Source organism: Dama dama, chromosome 24 (assembly GCF_033118175.1).
Source record: "Dama dama isolate Ldn47 chromosome 24, ASM3311817v1, whole genome shotgun sequence".
NCBI classification, from domain to species: domain Eukaryota; kingdom Metazoa; phylum Chordata; class Mammalia; order Artiodactyla; family Cervidae; genus Dama; species Dama dama.
The window spans coordinates 59,285,508-59,299,784 of NC_083704.1; the positions used below are offsets into that span (position 1 = coordinate 59,285,508).

The 14,277-nt window shown below is 51.9% G+C and overlaps 2 protein-coding genes across 4 annotated transcripts in view; both read left to right on the forward strand.

Moving 5' to 3' along the window:
- HRH1 (histamine receptor H1) overlaps positions 1–14,277 on the forward strand; it is a 95,844-nt gene that overhangs the window by 673 nt on the left and 80,894 nt on the right. Inside the window, exon 1 of one of the 2 annotated variants that reach the window (XM_061128860.1) lies at positions 79–176. The exons of the other annotated variant lie outside the window; for it this stretch is intronic. The gene's annotated coding sequence lies outside the window, so the exon portion shown is untranslated. Of the gene's footprint in view, positions 1–78; positions 177–14,277 lie in introns of those variants that run through there. 2 annotated transcript variants of the gene reach the window in all.
- Positions 94–14,277, forward strand: part of ATG7 (autophagy related 7) — a 410,364-nt gene continuing 396,180 nt past the window's right edge. The window contains exon 1 of one of the 2 annotated variants that reach the window (XM_061128848.1): positions 94–176. The gene's annotated coding sequence lies outside the window, so the exon portion shown is untranslated. The remainder of the gene's footprint in view (positions 177–14,277) is intronic. The other variant, XM_061128859.1, reaches the window with a different exon arrangement.

A 14,277-nucleotide genomic window follows, 5' to 3' on the forward strand; every position in this document is an offset into this window, starting at 1 on the left:
GCGCGGGGCTCGGGTCTCCGCCTCCCGGCCTCCCTCCGGGCTGCCCCCGCGGCGCGGCTCCTCCCCCCGCGCCCCGCCTCCGGGTCGGTTCCCTCGGCGCCGCGCCGCCACCGAGCCCGGAGCAGCCTGGCCGTCGCGGCCGCCGTGCCACCAAACTTTCCCCGGAGCTGGTGCCGGTGAGTCGGAGCGGAGAGCGGGCAGGGCATGGGCAAGGGGCCGGAGTGCGGCGGCGGCGGCGGGGCTGGACGCTGCGCGGCCGGCCGGGCTTGGGTCCGGGCATCCTGGCGGAGCCACGGAGCTCCCCGAGCCGCCGGCGTGGGGTGGGCGCGCTTGGGGGCCCTGGGGGCTGTAGGCGGCGCGGGTAGGGGTCCGCGGCACCCTGATCACCCAGCTCTGGTTCTCCCCCACCGCGATGCGCAGACACCTGTGGCTCTGCCGGGGTTCGCCAGGGTGCGCGCCTGGGGCGGCTGCCTCGGGCTCCTACCGGAGAGACAGGAGAGGGCGAATGTCCAGTTTTTCCAGCCCTGCCCCAGGCTCTGACTTCGATGCTCCCATCGTTCCAGCCCATCTCTTGAGTGCGCTGAGTGTGCCAGGCACGGGGTTATCCCTCATCTCTTCGGGTTCTCCCTGTAACTCGATGATCCGGTATTATGATACCCATTTTACAGACGGGGAAAGAGGCTCAGAAGGGGCAAGTTGCGCCCAGGAGCACCAGCCAGTCAAGGAGAGAGCCAGGAGGTTGTGCCCCAGTCCGCCGGACCCAAACCGCTTCACCACACGATGCGGTTGAGCCCCAGGTTCAGCATCACCAGGAGAGGGGTGTGGTGGGGGGGGGGGGGGCGGAGCATGGAGACCACCTTAGCCTTTCCTATGCCCTGGCTGCAAACCCAGGAGGCCGCGGCCACCTCCTCCTCACTGTGTCTCAGGGAGGATCCCTTGGAAAGGTGGGAGACCCTTACGCATCAGGAAGTGGATTCCGGTGGCAGAAGCCCCGTGGGGGCTGCCGTTTCAGGGGAGAGGAACCCAATTACGGAAGTTAGTCTTGATTTTTCTGGAAGGAGCCGAGGGAGTCAGGAGCTGGGGCTGGAGCACAGCAGATCTTCACAGAAACCTCTTTCCCTCTCTGGGTCACTCTGCCCCCTGCCCACCCCGCCCCCCCACCCCCCACCCAAGGAGTAAGTAAGTGTAGTGGCTCAGTCGTGTCTGGCTCTTTGTGACCCCATGGACTGTAGCCTGCCAGGCTCCTCTGTCCATGCGATTCTCCAGGCAAGAATACTGGAGTGGGTAGCCTATTTCTTATCCAGGGGATCTCCCCAGCCCAGGGATCGAACCTGGGTCTCCTGCGTTACAGGTGGATTCTTACCATCTGAGCCACCCCTCTGCTGCCCAGGGAGACCCCACCCCATCCCGTAATCTCTGAGGTATGGGCTCTGCCTGGGAGATGCTCCATGCAGGGCTCCGGTCCTCCAGCAGGGGGCTCCCATCTCAGGCCTGGAGCCCCACAGTGGTGCTAGGAGTAAGTACTCTGTGAACAAGCTCCTCGGGGGCAACGTGCTTGCGGAGCTGATTCCATGGTGGGCGCTAGTGCCCTGTGACTGGCGCCAAGAATGGAGCGTGTTTCCAGAGCATGAATGAGAGGCGAGCTGGGGGTCTGATAGGCAGGTCTTGACTGCCTCAATCTTGGCTTTAATTTTGGAGGCAGACAGGAACCAGCAGAGAATGGGAGAGAAAATGGACAGGTCAGAGTGTCATTGTGCATTATCCCGCTCAGTTTTCACAGCAGCTTTGCAAAGCAGGCACTGTCATTATTATTACCTTCATTGAACAGATAGTCGGTTGAGGCTCAGAGAGGTTAAATAGCTTGCCTGCGGTTGCCCAGCTGGTCTGTGACAGGTTTGGGATTTGAATACAGGTTTTTCCTGACTCCTTCTAGATTGTCAGTGACATCTAGGCTGTAGATGGGACCTTAGGTCCCTCCTAAGTGTGGCTGGTACCAGTGAAGATGAAAATAGAGACATGCCAAGCAACAGGGTCCCAATACCCCTGTGTTGATCGCTCAGTTGTGTCTGACTCCTTGTGACCCCACGGATTATAGTCCACCAGGCTCGTCCATGGAATTCTCTAGGCAAGAATACTGGCGTGGGTTGCTATTCTCTTCTCCAGGAGATCTTCCTGACCCCAGGGATTGAACACTGGTCTTCTGCATTGCAGGCAGATCCTTCACCATCTGAACCCCCAGGGGAGCCCAAAGGAAGGAAATTTGAACACATGCCGTAACACAAACGAACCTCGAGGCCTGCATGCTCAGTTGCGTCCAACTCTTTGTGACCCCCATGGACTGTAGCCTGCCAGGCTGCTCTGTCCATGGAAGTTTCCAGGCAGGAATACTGGAGCAGGTTCCCGGTTCCAACTCCAGGGGATCTTCCTGACTCAGGGATCGAACCCGAGTCTCTTGAGTCTCCTGCGTTGGCAGGCAGGGTCTTTACGGCCGGCTGAGCTACCTACCCCTGTACCGCCCTCCTCTCTCTGTGAAAGGTGTCATGCAGGAGGCCTGCCGCTGAGCGGGTTACGACCCAGGGCTTGGTGGGCCCCCCACGGAAGCCTGAGGCTGCCCTGCTGTCTCCGGAGGGGTTTCCTCTGCTGGAGGGCAGGTCTGTAAGGAGGCCTAGTACCACTTTTCAAGCGTAAAGACAGAATCCCTCCAGGGTGGAGGGTGGAGGTGGCCCAGCACCGCCCTAACATGATTTCAGAGCTGGGTGGAGGCCGGTGCAGCCTGCAAGCCCCTGCACCCCAGGGGAGTTAGGGCGGTGCTGGGCTGGGAGTGGTCCCTCCTGGCTGAGTGTCCGAGGTAGGAAGAACTTGCATCTGAGCCTCTTCCCCTCAGACTCTCTCAAGATTCCCTGTTCCTGTTTGCACTTTCCTTTTTTTTTTTTTTATAATCAAGGAGTGCCTGGTGGAAAGGTGTGGCCTTTCGGTAACAAAGAGGAAGCTTGGTGTACATTCTGGTGCTGGCTCACATCCCAGCCCTGCCACTTAAGAGATCTGTGGCCTTGGACGCATTGCTCTACCTCTCTGCTCCATTTTTAGGACAGGAATATTTCTAGCACATTCCTCGCTGGGTTGGTGAGAGAACTGGGTGTGTTCATGCGCCTAAAGCGCCTAGATGGAGTCAGGCAATCCACAGAAGTGCTGTTGAGATATTAGTTGGCACTATTGTTACTATTAAGATCAAAACAGACTCAGCTTGGTAGCCTGGCTCCACCGAACCTCCGTAAGACTCTCTTTCTAGTTTGTAAAGTGGGAATGGTCTAATGCAGGGTAGAAGTTTTAGTGCAGGCTCAAGCTTTAAATAGCTGAAAGCCTCAAGTCCCAGTGCAGGCTTATTTTAAAAACTTCCAGTGCCTTATGAGGTACTCAACAAATGCTAGGCATTACCACATTTAGCTCTGTCATGGCGAACCTTGCTCCTTCACACCGTAGCCTGAACTTGATCCTCCGGCGTGTTTCTTAGGGGCATGGGTTTGGGACAGTTTTCTGGCTTGTGTGGGCACGAGAAGGACTCTTCTTTCTGTCCAGGTTCTCTTTTCATGGTCATTTCTCAGGGACAAGTGTGCACGTCTTGGTGGCTGTGGCGTGGCAGAGTGTAGGTTTGAAGGTCACTTCGTAAGGTCTGCCCTGTCCTCACCAAGGCAAAGACGTCAGTAGAACACACCACCCCTGCTGCCTTTCAGACTGATATTTTGTGTACCTTCCATGCGGAGAAGACTTGTCCAAAGTTCTGATTTTCTTTTTCTTCTTCAAGACTCTTTGCAACCACCCAAACTGTAGCCCACCAGGCTACTCTGTCCATGGGCTTTCCCAGGCAAGAATACTGGAGTGGGTTGCCATTTCCTCCTCCAGGGGATCTTCCCGATCCAGGGATCGAAGTCCAGGTCTGTTGCATCTTCTGCATTGGCAGATGAATTCTTTACCACCGAGCCACCTAGGAAGCCCATTAAAGACAAAATGGTGTAGTTTAAAAAAAAAGTTCAGGATTAGAAGCCCTGGCTCTTTGAGCTGAGTAACCTTGAGCATCAGTTTCCTCATCTTCAAAATGGCCATTAATGATATTTTCTGGTGTATTTCTCAGGGTTAATGCCAGGGTGGGAAAAGAAGAGGAAGAAAGGGGAAAAGCAGACAGTATAAATGGCAAAGACTTACAAGCAATTGTAAGTAATTCTTATTAGTATTCAGGCTGGGCATTAGCTGTAATTGCTCCTGACCCAAGATGTTTTATCTGAAAGACGTACCTGGCAGAGGATCACTGAAGCCCAGTCACCTGCTGCCCTCCCTTTCACGGTGACGCTGAGCATTTCTGAATGTCGGGATGTCATTATAATAAAGCTCCCGAGTCTTATTTATAAGTGACTCACTTCTGCCGTTAATGGTGGCAGAGGACTCAGGCGCACACTCGTTGGGAACAATGCTGCTGATGCTGGGGGGAGGGGTTACGGGATGCTCTCCTCTTTCATGCATTCATCTTCCTGGCTGTAATTCTCTGATGATAATGCACAAGGATCACATGGGCCAGGGTGGAAGCTGACAGCTCTCAATTTGTGCTGCAGCTTGGATGGCAAGATCCATTGAAACTTGTCGCTGCCGGCAGAGTGGATGTTAGAAACCATTACATCACAGCAGAGGGGACTGAGCAGAGGAAGTTGAGGAAGGCACCTCAGGGAATGTTTCAAAGCATGGATGCTCATGTCCAACAGACCTGAGTTTGAATCTTGGTCCTGTCATCTTGTTAGTTGGGGTATGATTTTTATCTATCTTCCCACTTCGACTGTCAGCTCTAAAAGAGCAAGGATCATGTCCATCTTATTCACCAGGGTATTCACAACTCCTGGTACTTAGAAGGGGCTCATGAATGTCTGAGAGTGAGTGTGTGAGTGACAAGTTGCTTGTGTGAGTTTCAGCTTTCTGTAGAATGGGGCTAACACAGCACCTGCCTTATGGGTTGCTGGGGCACTGAATGAGGAAATGTATAGAATAAGTGCCCAGCGATGCCTTGAATGACAAGGTGATGAGAAGCAAAGACACAGCCAGCCTAATATGGTAGAAAGAGCTTTTCCCCCACCCTCAGACCAACAAGGGGTGATAATGCTGGTCATAAGAATCCCTGTATTTATGCAACACTCTGCAAAGCGCTTTCTTTTCTTTTTTACTAAATATGGTTGATTTAGTGTTTCAGTCCTGCAGTTGTGATATATATGTGTGTGTGTACATATGTAACTGAATATACATATATATGTGTGTGTAATGTTGTTACAAGTATTGAATGTAGTTCTCTGTGCAGTAGGTCCTTGTTGTTGATCTATTTTATATGTAGTAGTGTGTATCTGTTGTTAATCTCAAATTCCCAGGTTATCCCTCCCCTCTCCTAAAGTGCTCTGTAACCATTGACTCCTTACAACTAGTCAGGACTGGCTCCCTGTGTTTTACACGTGAGGAAGCTGAGGTTCAGAGGGCTTGGTGGAACACCCAGAGTCACACTGTTTAGAAGCAGCAGGAGGCAGAATATAAGCTCAGGTTACTCTCGTCTTCCAGGTGTTCCTGCTGAGTTCTCTATTGCCTGTTGTGGGTAGAGGGTGCAACATTTAGACTTCCATGGACATGGTATCTCTCTTCATGATTTAGGATACAGTTTAGTTCCTGTTTCCTAATTTTCCCTGGTGGCCTTGCACATTTTTGTTACATTTATTCCTAATTATATGGTATTTTCTATGCTATTGTAAATGGTATATCTATCTATATCTTTCAACACATTTTCTTTTTTTAAATTCTGCTACGTCGGTTGCTTTTTGGAGAAATATTTTCGCATTTTGCATGTTTTGTATCCAGAAATCTTGCCAAGCTCTCTTACTAATTTTAGAAAATGTGCTTGTAGATTATTTTAGAAAATTGTATGTGATCATAGGAGGTGCAAAACACTATTTTGTCTCTTCCTTTTCAGTCCTTTCATTCCTTTTGGTTTGTGATTTTCTTCTTTTCCTCTCTGTTATGGAGGGCTGTCTACATTTGACAGTTAGGTATAGTGTTTACTCTAGGGTTTTGGCAGACAACCTTGAGGGATCTTAGTTCCCCAACCAGGTACTGAACCTGAGCCCCAGCAGCGAAAGAACCAAGTCCTGACCAATGGACTGGGAATTCCCCTGGCAGCTAATCTTTATCAGATTGAAGAAGCTCCTTTCTATTCACAGTTTGCTGAGTGTTTCTTTTCTTTTGAGTCATAAGTGGAAGTAGAATTTTTAACAGATGTTTCTCCTACCTCTGCTCCGATGGTCATTATTTTTCTTTCTCAATCCGTTAGCATGATTGATTTTTGCATTTCTGGAATAAACCCAACTTGGGTTGTCCTGTTGCATCTTTATCATTCAGCTGTTTTCTCCTCACCGTTTTTTGCGGAGGACTTCAACATCAAGAGTTCATGAGTGAGATTCACTGGCGATATGTCTTTCTGCTATTTACTTGTCAGACTTTGATGTCAAGGTTAGGCTGGCCTCACACAACGTGGTGGACTGTGTTCCCACTTTATCAGTTCTCTAGAAGAGATTGTGTAAGCTGGGTGTTGTTTTTTGTCAAGAGTTTGGAACTGATCCGTGGGGACTCCCCCCTTCCCCCCACCACCCCCCTCCCCAGTGGGTGGAAGCTAAGTGGAGGGTGGAGAAGGACAGCTGGTCTCAGCTCAGTCCAAGGCAGAACCTTCCAACAGGGAGCAGCTCAGGCTGCCTCGGGGAAGTGGGCAGAGTCCATGAACCCAGCTGTCCCGAGCACTTCGGGGAGAGTCCGCCATGGGTGCTGGGTAGGGTTTTATAGCCAGACATCCCAGATGGAGGAAGTTCAACCCAGGGTGAAAATCTGGTGCCCGTCTCCTCCTCCTCCTCCTCAAGTTGCTGCAACTGCAGACCCAACATGAAAGAAAGTGTAGTTGTAAAAGTAAATCAATCACTCAGTCAAGTCCGATGCTTTGCGACCCCATGGACTGGAGCCCACCAGGCTCCTCTGTCCATAGGATTCTCCAGGCAAGAATACTGGAGTGGGTAGCCATGCCCTTCTCCAGGGGCTCTCCTTGGCTTGGATCAAAACCGAGGTCTCCTGCACTGCAGGCAGATTCTTTACCCCCTGGGCCACCAGGGAAGCCCTACTTTCGGTGAATAGTTACTCTCTGTCCAGGGCCTGCAGTACAAGGACCTGACTCCACCCGTGTTCACCTCCTCCTTCTGTCTCTGTGGTATCAGTTTGCCTAGAATTCCCAGATTCTGACCTGGGACCACACACTCCTCCAGCCATTTCCCCTGACCCCCAGGATTTCTAGGTTTGGGCAAGTTCCCCAGTTTCTCTTTTACTGAAGTGCCAGGCCCTGAGCTAACTTGGATCACCTCTCTTAATCCCCAAAACAAGGCCATGAGGGCGCCCAAGGCACCCCCCCCCCCTCCATTATTCAGAGTAGGAAGACAGAGTTTCTAGTTGTGAATAATTTTAATGGTTTCATCTTTCACAGTAAGTTATCACTCTCTGGAGCTTTCCTGGTAGCCCAAACAGTAAAGAATATGCCTGCAATGGGGGAGACCCAGGTTCGGTCTCAGGGTTACAAAGATCCCCTGGGGGAGGAAATGGCAACCCACTCCAGTATTCTTGCCTGGGAAATCCCATGGACAGAGGAGCCTGAAAGGCTACAGTCCATGGGATTGAAAGAATCAGACACGACTGAGCAGATATGACAGAAAGAGGCAGAGAGACAAAATGTAATTGTATAAATTCAACTGTGTGAATGATACTTGTTTTAGTTTGAGGCAAAGAGCAAAGTTTCCAGTGCTAGATGACCGAGGTTTGGATCTCTGCTCCATCACTTTGCAGAGCGTGTCCCCGGCAGGCCATCTACCCTGTCTTTGCCTTGATTCCTTCGATTAGAAAGTGCCGTTGGCAACTGTATTAACTTACAGGATTGTTATGAGTATTAAATGAGTCATGAGGTTTGAAAGAATTAATATTTTAAAAGCTTTGGAAACAGAGCCTGGCAAGTCATAAATGTGTATGAAATAAACCAAAGAAAAAATAACTATGTCATATGGATTTCCTTTCCCCCAAGAAGCTGGGAGTCATTTTGTCAGGTTTCAGAATAAATCCCACTGGAGATTAAAATTTTGAAACTAGGTTAATTTCAGGGGTCCCTGGGATCTAGTGCCTGCTGATCTGAGGCGGAGCTGATGTCACAGTAATAGGAATAATGAACACAGTAAACGTCACGCGCTTGAGTCATCCCCAAACCATCCCCCATGTCCCCGGTCTGTGGAAAAATCATCTTCCATGACACTGGTCCCTCATGTCCAAAGGTTGGGGACCACTGCCTTAGTTTCTAACCCACCTTGTGTTTCTGTGTAGACGTTTTCTCAGATTAGACTGGAGCCTCCTAGAGACGGTGCTGCATGCTACTTTGTTGAAGATCTCAGAGGTTAAGATTCTTTTGAAAAGTGCTGGACCCTAGAGGCGGGTGGGTTTGGTGGCTGTAGTTGGGGTTTCCGAGTTTTGACCTGGTTCTGTAAATAGTTACCTCTTTGGCCTCAAAGGAAGTATTGTAGCCTTCTTGGCTTCAGTTTCTGCATCTGTCAAAGGGGAGTCCTAATAATAATAATAATAGTACCGCCACTCACAGCATTATTGAGAGCCCCCCCACCAGGTCTTGCAGTGACCGGCACCTCCCGCCACTGAGGACTCAGCTGTTCACGCCTCAGAGCGTCCTTCCCTGTTTAGACCGCCACCTGGTCCACTCCCTGCCTGTTGAATGTCTTCGTTGCGGCCGCCAGATTGTCTGAGTGTAGGAGCATCAGCTGCCTGGTTGACGGCCGTGCCCACCGTGCCTTCACCCATAGCACCTGGCACCTAATAAGGTGTGCAGTAAAAACACTGGACGAAGGAAGTTGGACGAGTTCACAGCTAGATCCCGAAAGACCAGGCAGGCCAACGGCAGTAAAGACCACCTCGTTGGAGAAGGTACCAGCACTTCCTAGTGTCCAGGTACCTGAAAAAGCCTCTTAGGCATCTCAAAAGTAGCGAGAAACACTGAGCCAAGATGAGTTCTCTTCACGGTTATATTAATATCAGGAGCTCAGTGTTTGCCAGTGTCATTTATTGATTGGTTCTCACAGCACCCAACACCGGGCTTGAGGAGGGAGGCCCTCAGGAGATCCATTAACAGGTCAGGAACAGAGGGTGGGGCCTTCTCCTGCTGCTTATTCCCTTTGGAGGTGGGAGGGGCCGGTAAATAGCGCTCCTCTGCCCAGCCTGAGGTCTGGAGCAACCCAGGATTAAGACAAAAAATCGAGGTAGCCAGAGAACACAGTGTCGCTGTTTGTTTATCACCAGTCCAAGTGAGATCAGGGCATGTGGGCTGGCTAATGCTGATGGGTTTCCCACCAGCCCAGGGGCAGGCCAGCCTGGTCCCTGCAGACCCAAGGCCCTCCTCCTCCTCCCTGGTAGAGAGCTGAGTTGGACGCAGGCTCTCCCGGGCCAGGGCTTTTGGTTCATCACATCACCCCATCCTCCCCACAGCCCTGGGAGAGAAGTGTCAGTGTGTCCATTGCAGAGATCCGAAAACTGAGGCTGGAGATGTGGAGCTGGGGAGACCAGGAAGGAAGCTGTTGCAGTCAGCCAGGTGAGAGAGGAGGGTCGCTCAGACCAGCGGTGGGGGCCCTGGAGGGGAGTGGACAGACAGATGAGTCATTGCTCCTGGGTAACTTGTGATGTTTTTGGTTTTTTGTTGTTTTTTGTTGTTGTTTTGCACTTTGGGAAGAATAGATGTGACGCTCCTGGGCAAAGACTATTGAGTGAATTAGGAATTCCACAGACAGCACATCTGCACACGCCAGCGGAACTGAACTGGGGATGATGGCGCACTCTCCATTGGGAGGGCCAGCGGGGGTGTGCACAGAGGGTCAGCTCCGCGGGGCTGGGGTGGGGACGAGAGCAGAGATGCTGAGTCCGTAAGAGGCTTGGCAGCGGCAGGGGCAGGGGGTGGAGGGTGTGATCTCAGGACCCCTTCTCCACCTTCCACCATCCCCTGGCAGGGCACGCTGCGGCTCCGTCATGTTCCCAGAGCCTCCCTCTCCTGAGCTTAGGCCCGGGCGTCCCTCCCCAAGATCCCAGCACAGCTCCCCTGCCGCTAAGCAGCCAGCCCCCTACCTGCTTCCCAGGGAAGAATCTGGTCAAGTCGCTCCCCTGCTCAGATGCCGGTGACATCCGACCTCTGCAGCCAATAAGTGGAATGGAGCCTGGGATGCACCGCTTTGGAAGGATGTCTGCGGTCAGTTCATCACCAAATGAAAAGAGGATGTGCTGAATAATCCCGACAGCCCGAGGCAGCAGAGGGCGGTGGTCGGAAGCCTGGGCTTTGGGGCTGTGCCGAGTTTGAACCCTGGCTCTGCCGCTTGGTAGCTGTGTGACCAGGAGCGAGTTCTGAACTCCTCTGTGCCTCAGATTCCTCATCTGGCGATGGGAATGATGACAATACTCACTCCCAATGGGTTGTAAGGTCTGAAAAGGAGTTGATGCGTGTGCAGGGCTGAGCCCAGCGCTTGGCTCCTAGCTGTTGTTGAATTGCTAAGTTGTGTCTGACTCGTTTGTGACCCCACAGGCTGTGTAGCCTGCCCCGCTCCTCTGTCCATGGGACTGTCGAGGCAAGAATGCTGGGGTGGGTTGCCATTTCCTTCTCCAGGGGATCGTCTCAAACCCAGGGATCGAACCCACATCTTCTACATTGGCAGGTGGGTTCTTTACTGCTGAACCACCAAGGAAGCCCCATTGGCTCCCAGCAGCACTCCATAAATGTCAGCTCCTGTTACCGTTACACAGGTTCACCTACATTTATAGGCACGTCTCCCCATTTTCACCTCATATGTCAACACTCAGAATTCTCCTCTTCCAGGAAGCCTTCCCTGAACACATCCCACCACAGCTGGGTTAGGAGCCTTCTCAGGACTCAGGTCTACCACACACATCTTACTGCTTATTGTGACTGTCTCCCCACGGCTGTAAGCAGTCTGAAGACACAGGCTATGGCTTCCCCGTTATATCCCTAGTGCCCATCACAGTGTCAGGGGCATAGTGAGCCCTTAGAAATACTTGTTGAATGATCAAATGAATGAGTGTGAGCAGGACTTTGAAACATACATTTTCAAGGGGTACAGATATGAAGAAAGGAACTTCCTGGCAGAGGGAGGAAGCCACGAGTTCCAGAAAGAGCAGGTGGCCTGGTCAGGCCACAGCAAAGCATGTGATCGGGGAGGGTAACAGAGATCAACTATGGTGAGCAAGGTGGGCAGGGGGCATGAGAGCAGTCCTAGGGGTGGGTAGGGCAAGGACGGGACCTATGGGGCCACCATGCCCCTCTCCCGTTTCTACCCTGATCCCCCAGACTGGCTTAGGTGTGCTCACCATAATGTAAAGTCAGCAGCTCTTTCCCTGTCTCTTTCCATCCCCAGACAGTGAACTCCCCGAGAAATGGAAATGTATGGTGTTCCCCCCCCCCTCTTTTTTCTAAAACTCTTGCCCACAAAGATAAGCTGTTCTTCATCCACCCCTGTTTCTTCTCTGTCACCTAGGGTTACAGACAGATTGTGTTGTGTGTTCTGATGTCTGGATCCTAGTCAACGTCACTCGATTCTTGTGGGAGTTGATGATTTATGGCTTCTGCGCTTAATTGAACTGACTCTTCTTCCTTTTTATGGAGTTCTTCAATCACACCAGAAGCAAGAACAGCCTTGCAGTTCATTGCTGGGTCAGACAACGGCGCTGGCCTTTGACCAGTGGCCTGCAGAAGAACAAGTTCTCACTTAACCTCTTGGGACTGAACAGAATCTTTGCCAAACCCAAAGCCAGCAGCCAAGGCATGGGAAGGAAGAGCTAGGGTTGGAGGATTCGTGAGGACCATGCCCGGCTGTGTGCAGGGGACACTGCAGTAGGATAGACAGACACAGCCCTGGCCGTGCAGGGTGACGAAGACCCTGGCTGGATGAGTAACAAAGCTCATCAGATGGGGAAGCACGGTCCTGCCTGAGGCTCAGAGAGGCACAGTGAATGGTCCAAGGTCACACAGCTCTTCTAGCTGAGCTTGGGTTTGAACTGAGACACTTGGATCCCTCTCCCACGTGCTAGGCGGCCTCTCACAGTGAGATGCTAATTGCCTGAAGTGTTTCTGGAAACGGTTCAGCCTTAGGTAACCCTTCCAGTTCCTCTCTTGGTACCTTATGTCGCATTTGTCCATTCAGTCTGTCGTGTGAATATAAAAAGTGGGTATTTCTAGATGTTAGACCCTGGTCATACCCTTTCTCCTGAGTTCCAGGCTACGTAGCAAAAATAAGTCTCAAAATAAAGCCTGGGGTTTCTGATCTGGAATGTTCACAGATACCCAGAGATGATGTTGATTTCTTGCTGTTACAAACAGAAAAAGTCACATAGGCAAACAGGGAAGAATAATCAAGGGAACATTTGAGTCTGCGGATAGGAGGGAAAGCTGGAGTGAGTTACAAGGATGGACACCCCAGGTTCGGGCTGGCGCAGGGCCAGGTTGCCCCATCGGTGCTGGGCTCTGAATCTACCAGCCCACCGGGCTGGTTCTGAACCCCTGGGGCTTTCTCTGCATCCTTACTCACGCAGGGAAACCACACTTTCTTCTGACAACCACCTTCTCCTCCCTTTGATCCCAGACAGCGAGCCGTGTGTCTGTCCACGCACTAACACTGCAGCTGGGAGCAGTCTCCACTTCTGTGCTTGTTGGTTTCCAAGGTGGCCCTTGTGCATCTTAAGGCCATCGGCCAACACGAAACGATGGTCTATTTGCTGCCTCATTTGGTCCTCTCAGCAGCTGGGTGTGGTCAGGACTGTTGTCCCCGTCCTAGAAATGAGGAGCCCAGAGTCACTCAGCTAGAAGGGGAAGGACCAGGGCTTCCAAGCCCGGTCTGGCTCCCAGCTCCCTCCTCCTCATCACATTTTGTTCAGGGGAAGTTAGAGCTGCAAGGGACTTTGGGAGATGCTGGGGAGGGGTGGTGAAGCCCCTCCTTTGGCGGGGAGCAAGGGACCAGGAGAGGGAGAGAGGGAGGGGGGAAGGCTGTAAGAATTGGCTCTGGAACCCTGCCCTGCTGACCTCTGTGGGCACCTCACTGGCTTCAGGCAGACCATGCTCCTTCCAAGGCTCATCACAGCAGATCCAGACCCTTAGCCAGCGTTCTGTTCCTAGGCTGCCAAGACGCTGCCCTCTCTACACTGCCCCTGGGTGCCTTTCACCCCCTACCCCCACCCTCTCCCCCTCCCATCCATGCAGGACACCTCGCCCTTCCCCAGACATACCTCGGTCTCCCTCATCACCGTAACTTTGCTGCCAACATACCCTGCTGCCTCCTCTGCCCACTCGAACCCTAAGTCCCCAAGAATTTAATTCTGAATTTTTTTTAATTGTGATAAAATATACATTGCAAAATAAGTGAGTCTCATGGAATATAAATTGTAATCTTAATAAAGCTCTTTTTTAAAGAAAAGAAACGTTAAGAAGAGGGTTTGGGGGATGCCTATTTCAAGTTCCCCTTTCCAAGATGCCTCTTCCAGGAAACCTATTAGCAGAGTGCTTGGGACTCTAACGTGTCCAAGTTAGCCTCAGTTAATGGGGGTTATTGTCTGGATATGGAGAATGTAACAGGGCAGAAAGCAGTGTCACTACCATGCTGCCAAGCCCCACGGGGACTGGAGGGTCATGCGTGTCCCCTGGAGCCGTGCCCCCTGCTTCCCGCAGGTGACCGAGATCGCCACTCCTTGCGCTCCACTTTGGCTGTTCCTGCTTTGCCGCTAACTCCTCACTTGACTCCACTCCACCTTTTATTTATTCAGCAAACACTTATTGAGCACCTGTGTGCACCAGGCCCTCCTCCAGGCCCTTGGGGTTTGCCGCAGGAGAAAGCAGACAAAGCTGCCCACCCAGGTGGAGCCTGTTCTTCCTCCTGGCTTCTGCTGGCCCGTGACGTGTGTTGTCTCGTGGTTTCTATGGCTCCTGGCTCCTGCAGCCTCGTGGCTTTTGATTTCTGCCTCTGATTCCTACCAACTGCTGCTGCTTTCTATGTGTCACACTCAGCCTTTCCAGAGGGAATCTTAATAGTTCAGTTAACCAGTACCCAGTTGTCCAAAAATTTTGCCCCGTGAAGGAGGGTCAAAAGCTCTTCTGGGCAGTGAGGGACAGGGATGAACAAGATAGAC